We start from the raw sequence: 9,229 nt of genomic DNA, 5'->3' as shown, positions 1-9,229 counted from the left end.
TTCTGGAAATATTGCGGGTCAAAGCGCCGTCGCACATCCTCCAAAAACTCCGACCACCGAGCCTGAGGGTTGTTCGCACGGTAGTTAAACACCCACTCGGAGGCGGGAGGGTCAAACAACATCACCACATAATGAAGTCTGTGCTCCTCCGGCATCAACAAGTGTTCGAAGTAGTATTGCACCCTCGAAATCCAATTAGCCGCGTCTGACCCATCAAACCTCGGTTGCTGCATCTTGAACTGTTGGTTTGGCTCAAACTGGGTCCCGTAATGCTGTCGGGCTGCCAGATTATCCCAACTCGTGGGCTGCTGCTGCAGGGCGCCGTCGAAACATGGCCCCGGTGCATCCCATGATGTGGGGTGACCCGTGGGAACGCTCAGCCCGCCCTGATGGTGCCCCAAAATTGAAAGCCGGGTTGCTCTGCATCCCCTGAATTCCACCGACAGAGTAGTCGCCCAGTAGTGGTCTCGTTGGTAACGAATTCACAACTCCCGTCGCCTGTGTGTAGATCGGCAGTTGGGGCGGTCCCGTCGAAGGAGGATCCGTGACCGAACGGATCGGTGGAGCCGTCGAAGCGGCGCCTCGTTCCGTCTCCTCCAGCCACGCCTCCACCCTTGCCAGCGACGCCAACACATGTTCAAGTGCAATTGCTCCGGCGTCCAAGGGTTTCGTTGACGTGGGAAGCAGTTCCAGACCGCGGATAACCGGTGGAACAGTGTGCCCTGAGTGCGACATAATCGTATATGAGAACAACAATGAAGGCACCACTTGTTTAGGCCAAAGTGCCTCAACGATAGCGAAATCGCGTCGAACGTCGCGGGAGCTTTTGCCCGTCGATCAATTCGCCGTCGAGTTCTAGGTTTTGTGCGTTTGTTGCACGAAAAAGAGAAAGCTGCATAAGAGTATTTTATTTCTTGAGAGAGGAATAAAATACACGCCTATTTATATCTAAGGACCCTAGGGTTGATTCGACCTACGATCCGGGAAAGAATCAACGAAGAAAACCCGGAAAGGAGCTTAAAGTTCGCTCAACGAGAAATAAAATAAAACATATTAATCCAAAAATTACAATAATTAAATGACGCCAAATAAATAAAAATAATTCACTCCTATCGCGACACAAAGTCGCCATATCTCGACGGCCTCTTCGACTAACGCTTCTCCGAGCGCTCCCGTCGTGCCGGCCGCGGCTGCTCCTCCTTCGCCGGCACATTGGTGTCGGCGTCAATCCCCGCTTCCAGCTCTATCTCCACCTCCTTAAGCCTTGCAGATGGGGGCCCCGTATCATTATACTTCTTCCGTTCCATAGTAATAGAGTCATTTTGCTATTTTGGTACGTTCCATAGTAATAGAGTCATTTTGCTATTTTGGTACGTTCTATAGTAATAGAGTCATTTCTCTTTTTAGTAAAAGTTAACGCATTTTTTCACACCTATTTTACTCTCTCTTCATCTATTGTACTCTTTCTTACTTTTTTCTCTCCTCATCTCTCTACCTTTTTCATTTTTCACTTTATTCTCCCCTTACTTAACTCATCAAAAACAATTTTTCTTAATTTCCGTGCCGAAAAGAAACGCCTCCATTACTATGGAACGGAGGGAGTACCTCTTTTGTCCCAGCAAAAATGACCGACCCACTTTTCATTTTGATTTATCTCAACTAAAATGACTCATTACTAAAAACAGAAAGTCCTTTTATCTTTATTTTATTCCTTCTCTCATATTTTATTCTCTTCACTTAACATATAAAATAAAGTTACATAAAATCTTGTGTCACCTAAGGAATGAGCCATCTTCCTTGGGACAGATGGCATACTGGTAGTAATTTTATTTAAATCTACACCTAATTTGTGTGTCTCATTATACCATCAGCTCTTCGTAAAGCATCCTTATTGCTAGTGTCCCAACTAAAATTAGGGAACACAAATAGAAGCGTCCTAAAAAAGCAAAAGATTAAGATAATTTGCCCTCAACTTAGGGACGCTTTCTATTGTCCTAAATTATGATTATTTTTAAAATTTCTAAACAATAGTAATTACGTCTCAATTTTGTGTTGCTAAAGATACTCCCTTCGTCCAGCATTAGGAGTCCCGGTTGAGTTGGGTGCGGGTTTTAAGAAGTATTTGAGTGTGTAATAATTGGAGTGTGTGATAATGGAATGTGTGACTCATTTGCATTATTATTTGCTTTATTCCTTGGATGTGTTTTTACTTGTGCTTTTTAGTATTTTATTTTATAATATTTTTATTTCACTTTTGTTGGAAATGTCTAACCGGGATTCTTAGTGTCGGACGAATGAAAATGGTCAACCGAGACTCCTAATGCCGGACGGAGGGAGTAAGTTTTTTTTTTTTGGTGTACCTTCGGATGGGAACACATTATGTTCGTTATTTATAAAGAGAAACAAAAGAAAAAATTTCCCACGGAGAACCGTTGTATGAGTATCCGAAGACGAATGTTTTTCACGTTGAAAATAACTCCTTAATTATCATTTCGAGTTTTGCATGTTTTGATTGCTAGTGAATAAATTGTACTAGGACTGTTGAAATTTTAATATTGGCTCTTATATAAAATAAAAACAAAGTTCAAATCTGTAGCGTTTGTAGTCCAACGGTTAGGATAATTGCCTTCCAAGCAATAGACCCGGGTTCGACTCCCGGCAAACGCAAATTCCTAATTATTTTTCCCAAAATGTAAATTGGTTTTTGGTTTTTGGTATTGCTAAGAGCTCTGATATCGTTGAATTATATCAAATCCAAATATATATTTGATGTAAAATGGACATCAAAGAACTGAAATTGGCATACATTTATATATATATATATATATAGGGGCGCACTATGGTCCATAAGGCAAATTCTGTCAAAAATCAAAGAACTGAGATTATTTAGGCTAATTGAGAAATGAGATGCAATATCAGCCACTCATTTTTATTAAATGAGTGGTCCAGATTTTGCCACACAATAAATATTATTAGATTAGTTTAATATGAAAGGGTATAATGGTCTTTTCGCGTTTTAATTTAGGGTTCTTCATCATATTCAAGTTGCATTGGCGATTCTGCTGAGAATTTAACAATTCAATACTATCACTGATTGAATCTATTTTAACGATTTATGATTCAATTGATTCACAAAATTAGACTCAGACGATTTCAACGATATCTGATTTGCGCTTCAATTTTCGAAAAACAGACGAACAGTTCGACGGATTTTCGACGGATTTCTCTGTTGATTTTGACGTTTTTCGGTCGATTATACCCACTTTTATTCTGTTTTTATCCTTTATTTGTTGATGCCCAGTTGAATTTGTTCCTAATTAGTTTTTTTTTTATTTTCTCATCTTCAGGTTCGATTTCAGTTCATAATCAACAGCTATGTGTTATTTGATGGATTCTTCATCTTATTCCGAGTCTACGTCGACGAATGGTGGAGGTAGTTTGGTTTGATTTTCATTAACATGAATTTTTTGTGTTATGTTGGTGATATATGCTCTGTTGACATGATTTGAAAATCTGTTGACATGATTTATGTTACTTGGTAAATATTCTGTGTTGTTGTTATGCTCTTTGTGGACATTCTGTTTCATTAACATTATTTTGTTGTGTTATGTTGGTGATTTATGCTCTGTTGACATGATTTATGTGTACTTGTTAAATATTCTATTGGCATAGTGTGTTTGAATTGGTGTATTCTAATTAAATTGGACATTTTGATCCTGGTATTTTGAAGCATGTTCTGATATTTTGGTTTACATAACTTATATCAATTGTCTAAGAATTTTACAAGAGTGCAGCCACGTCTTTAGATATAACTGTAGGGGTAATTTTCTGATTTATCTGAAGCTACTTTAGAAATCAGCTCAATAATTCTTGACTAAGGAAATAATTGGTGTAGACTGTTTAACCCTTTTTTCTTAATCAGTTGTGAGCTTTCAAGGGAAAAGTATGGGTTATGAGCTCTTTGTTGACATTCTGTTTCATTAACATTATTTTTTTGTGTTATGTTGTTTATTTATGCTCTGTTGACATGATTTGAAAATCTGTTGACATGATTTATGTTCCTTGGTAAATATTCTGTGTTGTTGCCATGCTCTTTGTTCACTTTCTGTTTCATTAACATTATTTATGTGTATTTGTTAATTATTCTGTTGACATCGTGTGTTTCAATAAGTGTATTCTAATTAAACTGGATATTTTGATCCTTGTAATTTGAAGCTTGTTCTGATATTTTGGCTTACATAACTTATAACAATTGTCTAAGAATTTTACAAGAGTGCAGCCACCTCTTTAGAGATAACTATAGGAGTAATTTTCCTAAGTCTTTTGATTTGCATTGATGTGACTTGAAAATCTGATGACATGATTTATGAATGGTGGAGGTAGTTTGGTTTGATTTTCATTAAGACGATTTTTTTGTGTTATGTTGCTGATTTATGCTCTGTTGACATGATTTATGTTCCTTGGTAAATATTTTGTGTTCTTGTCATGCTCTTTGTTCACTTTCTGTTTCATTAACATTATTTTGTTGTGTTATGTTGGTGATTTATGCTCTGTTGACATGATTTATGTGTACATGTTAATTATTCTGTTGACATCATGTGTTTTAATCAGTGTATTCTAATTAAACTGGACATTTTGATCCTTGTAATTTGAAGCTTATTCTGATATTTTGGCTTACATAACTTATAACAATTGTCTAAGAATTTTATAAGAGTGCAGCCACCTTTTTAGAGATAACTAAAGTTGTTATGTTGTTGATTCATTCTCTGTTGACATGACTTGAAAAACTGTTGACATGATTTATGTTCCTTGGTAAATATTCTATGTTGTAGGGTCTGTTATTCCAATTTGCAAGCCTGAGTTGAGGCCTTATGAAGGTAAAAAATTTTATTCTCTTGAGGAAGGAATTTCATTTTATGAAAACTATGCTCAGGAGTGTTGTTTTGATTGTCGAAGATTTGGGAATAGATCTAGTGGTGGTGTTATTATTTTTCAGTATATTGTTTGCAATAGACAAGGATTTCATACAGTAGATTCATTGGATGTTGATGTTAATGTATCTGAGGATGGTAATGTGTCTGATGATGATGAAGTATCTTCAAAGAAGAGACGTAGACGTGGCACGAAAAGGTGTGGATGTGGAGTGAGAATTAGTTTTAAGTTTTTTTCTGATTTTGGTGATAAGTATTACCTTGTGCATCAGTTTGTTGAGGAACACAATCATACTATGGTTGACAAAGATCATAAGAGATTTATGAAAGGTAATCGGAGTTTGAATGATGTTCATCACAAGTTTGTTGAAGATTGCACCAAAGCTAACATCGGTCCTACCTCTACTTTTAACTTATTAAAAGAGTTTTTCAGTGGTTATGATTTTGTTAGGTGTACATTGACTGATGTTAGGAATTGTTCACGTGATATTAAAGAGAAATTAAAAGAAGTGGATGTGCAAATGATCCTAAATCAGATGCAAGAGAAGAAGAGAATTTGTGAAGGCTTTTTCTACAAATATCAATTATCACCTGAAGATAATAAGTTAGTGAGCTTATTCTGGTCGGATGTTGAGTCTCGGAAGCATTACCACATGTTTGGAGATGTTGTAGCATTTGATACAACATATTCAACAAACAGGTAGTTTATTTATTATACTTATTAATTGACATAGATAATAGTTGATATGGTAGTTGACATATGATACATTTGTACTTTGCATCATTTCTGATTTAATAGTTGACATAACATATACCTATAATTGACATTATTGATGTTTTGTGTTGATGTATTTGTTCAATAGGTATCGTATGGTGTTTGGTCCATTTACCGGGAAAGACAATCGTGGGTGTCCTATTGCGTTTGGAGCTGGTTTCGTATCCGGTGAGAATTGTGATGCATTTTCATGGCTTTTCACTGTATTTGTTGAATGCATGGGTGTTGCTCCAAGAATTATAATCACTGACCAAGATTGGGGAATGAGGCTTGCCATTGAGAAGGTATTACCTGGTACAAGGCATCGTTTGTGTATGTGGCATATTATGAGCAAGTTATTTGAGAAGATACCTAAATCAATTTCTGATAGAGAAAAGTTTAGTAAGGAGTTTAAGTCTTGTGTTTGGTCAGAGTTGTTAGATCCGGATGAGTTTGATATATTATGGACTAGTATTGAAAAATATAGTGTAGAAGATCATAAGTGGTTTAAGGATATGTTTTTGATCAGACAGATGTGGATCTCAGCCTTCTTTAGAGATGTTCCTATGGGTTCTTTAATGAGAACAACATCTTTTTCAGAATCTGAAAACAGTTTTTTTAAGAGGTATTCGAAACCGTTGTTCAATTTTGCTGACTTCACTCTTCAGTATAACAATGCCATTGATGCTCAAATGAATCAAACTGAAAGGCTTGACTATTATGATTCTGTAATCACTCCAAAATATGTCACTGATTTAGCATTTGAGAAGCAATTGGGATCTGTTTACACATATAAGATGTTTAGAGTGGTACAAGATTTGATTGTTGAGGCTGATAAGAGTTGTCGGATGATTAGCATGTCCACATTGGAGAACATCGAGGTCTTCAAAGTTTCTGATACTAGAAAGAAGATCTTTACAGTTAGACATGAGATAGAGACTGAGTCATATGAATGTGAGTGTAAACTATTTTTAAGGTGTGGTTATCTATGCAGCCACCTTTTTTTCATCCTCAAAAACAAAGATGTCAACAATATTCCAGAGAAATATGTTGGTAACCGTTGGCTTAAAAGTGAATTACTAAAGGCAGTTCATGGTCTCACAATTGATGAAAGTGCGTCTGACAGAGGTATGCAAACTGTTTTCTATACATATTTCAGTTTAAGTTTTAGCATGTGTTGTTTAAGCTGTTGACATATCTTATATAGACAGTTGACATCTTATATATGTTGTTGACATTTTATATATGCGCAGGTTCTAACAAAAATGACAAACTAAAGATTGCTAACAGATGTCATGGTCGTTACTTTGGTCTATATCAGCGTGCTTTTAGAAATAAAGATCATTTGATTGCTTTGGATAATTTGCTTGCGGGTATTGGTCCTCAAATCTTTAAAGATGATTGTGCTGGATCGTCTTCTCTTGATAAAAATGATTCAATCATGAACATATATGGTATTGCTGTTCCTGAAGAAATAACTGCTCATGCTCCAGATGTGGTTAGTACAAAAGGAGGTGCAAGTGACAGAAAAAGCAGGATTAAGTCAAGCATAGAGAAAGCAATTGAAAAAGCAAATAAACCTCATAGGCGTTGTGGAAAGTGTCACAAAATTACTGATCATAATGCTAGAAGTTGTGGCAGAAAGGAGACATGATTGTTTTTTTTTTTTAATAGTCAGGGTTTTTTTTTTATTTGTTGACATAGACTACAAATTATTGACATTTTCTCATCTGTTGTTTATATCTGATTTTAATCTCTATTGACATCTATTTATGATTTTATTTTTTTTAGTTATAAGATTTGTTTTCTGAGTTGTACACCTTTATACAAATTGTTGACATTTGATTATAAGTTGTTGACATTTCAATACAAGTTTGACATGCCTTGCTTTGATGCTCCTTCATGTTTTTAATGTGCACATGTCAACCACTTAAAAATTAAGTCAACTATATATACTGGCCATGTCAACAAGTAATATAATTATGTCAACTATGATGCACATCGTGTCAACGGCACATACCAGTCATGTCAACAAGGCTACATATCGTGTCAGCTACAAGTACAAGTTATGTCAATTATTTTTCCAACCATGTTAACTATACGTACTAGCCATGTCAACAACTAATATAATTATGTCAACTATGGTGAACTTCGTGTCAACGGCATATACTAGTCATGTCAACTATGTTTTAAGCCATGTCAACTACACGTACAATCCATGTCAACTATATTAGTTTTACAATTATATCAACTTTTGTGCATATCGTTTCAACGGTACATAAAATTCATGTCAACTACACGTTAGAGCCGTGTCAACTACATATATAAGCATGTATACTATATTACATAGTATTTTAACTACAAATTGAATCATGTCAGTCATGTCAACTACGTATAGACCCATTTCAATTACGTTACATACTATGTCAATTACGCACAGAATCATTTTAACAACAATTATAAGTCATGTCAACTATGCACAGAACTGTGTCAACAATAAGTATAAGCCATGTCAACACCAATTATAAGTCATGTTAAAAACAATTATATCAACTATGGTGCATATAGTATCAACGATACATAAATGTCATGTCAATTACACGTTAAAGCTGTGTCAACTATATTATTTACTATTTTAAGTATCTATAGAATTATGTCAACAACAATTATGAGTCATGTCAATAACAATTATAAGTCATATCAACAATAATAATAAGTCATGTGAATCATAACAAAATTAACAGAAAATATACATTTTCATAAGTTCAAAAGTTAGAAACCACAGTAGTAGCTGTTTTGAAATCCATCCCAAAACAAGAAAGCTAACAACATTAAACGTTAAATACATCCCAAATTTTGTTTCACTACTTTCTATTAACAAACCACTTTTTGTATTTGTTGTTTAAACTATTCAATCTGTGCTTGTTTTCTTCCATCCATGCATCAGCTACTTCTAAAATGGGCACTCTCTGGTTGTTGTAACTTGATGCAATCAAGTTGTAGCAATATCTTCCACGCAGTACCTGGAGTATCTTTGTGTTGTGTGCAGAGAAGCCAACATTCCATTCATTGTCTTTTTTTCCAACATAAGTTTCCATGTGTCTCATTAAATAGACACCACAGTCCTTTATGTTACTGCTTCTGGCCCACTTCAAGGAAAGAATATCGATGTAAGACTTGTTAATATTTTCGAATATGTCTAACAAGTTCTTCTTTTTGTAGTATGCCTCCAACATATCTTTCTGCAAATATATTAATAAATAAATAAAACTACAAATAAAAAACATTTTAACATTGTGCATAAATTATATCAACAGAATGTAGAGACTGTTTCAATAATATAAAAAAAAATCATACCAGTAAACCAATTTCATGGCCATACTCCTCTAATGCTCCATGCCATTAACTTTTTGGTTGTCTATGATCTCAATCTTACTTTGTTTCAGCCAAAATACTACCAGGTAGTAACGTCGGTGTTCCCAGATTGGAAAGAAGACCTATATGACATTGAAGATAAAATTACATTCAAAGAACACATCCTAAT

General features: G+C 35.3%; 1 non-coding gene across 1 annotated transcript; it reads left to right on the top strand.

Annotated features, from left to right (window-relative positions):
• Positions 1 to 2,595: 2,595 nt before the first annotated feature.
• On the top strand, positions 2,596 to 2,667 carry TRNAG-UCC (transfer RNA glycine (anticodon UCC)). Its single transcript has one exon. It is a non-coding gene; the product is annotated as a tRNA-Gly (tRNA).
• Positions 2,668 to 9,229: the final 6,562 nt, after the last annotated feature.

The sequence above is a fragment of the Salvia hispanica genome, chromosome 1 (assembly GCF_029641045.1).
Source record: "Salvia hispanica isolate PSC_SH4W2 chromosome 1, Shi_PSC_v1, whole genome shotgun sequence".
In the NCBI taxonomy this organism is placed as follows: Eukaryota; Viridiplantae; Streptophyta; class Magnoliopsida; order Lamiales; family Lamiaceae; genus Salvia; species Salvia hispanica.
Note: the sequence above shows the minus strand (reverse complement) of the source record. Positions and strands in the feature narration are given on the sequence as shown.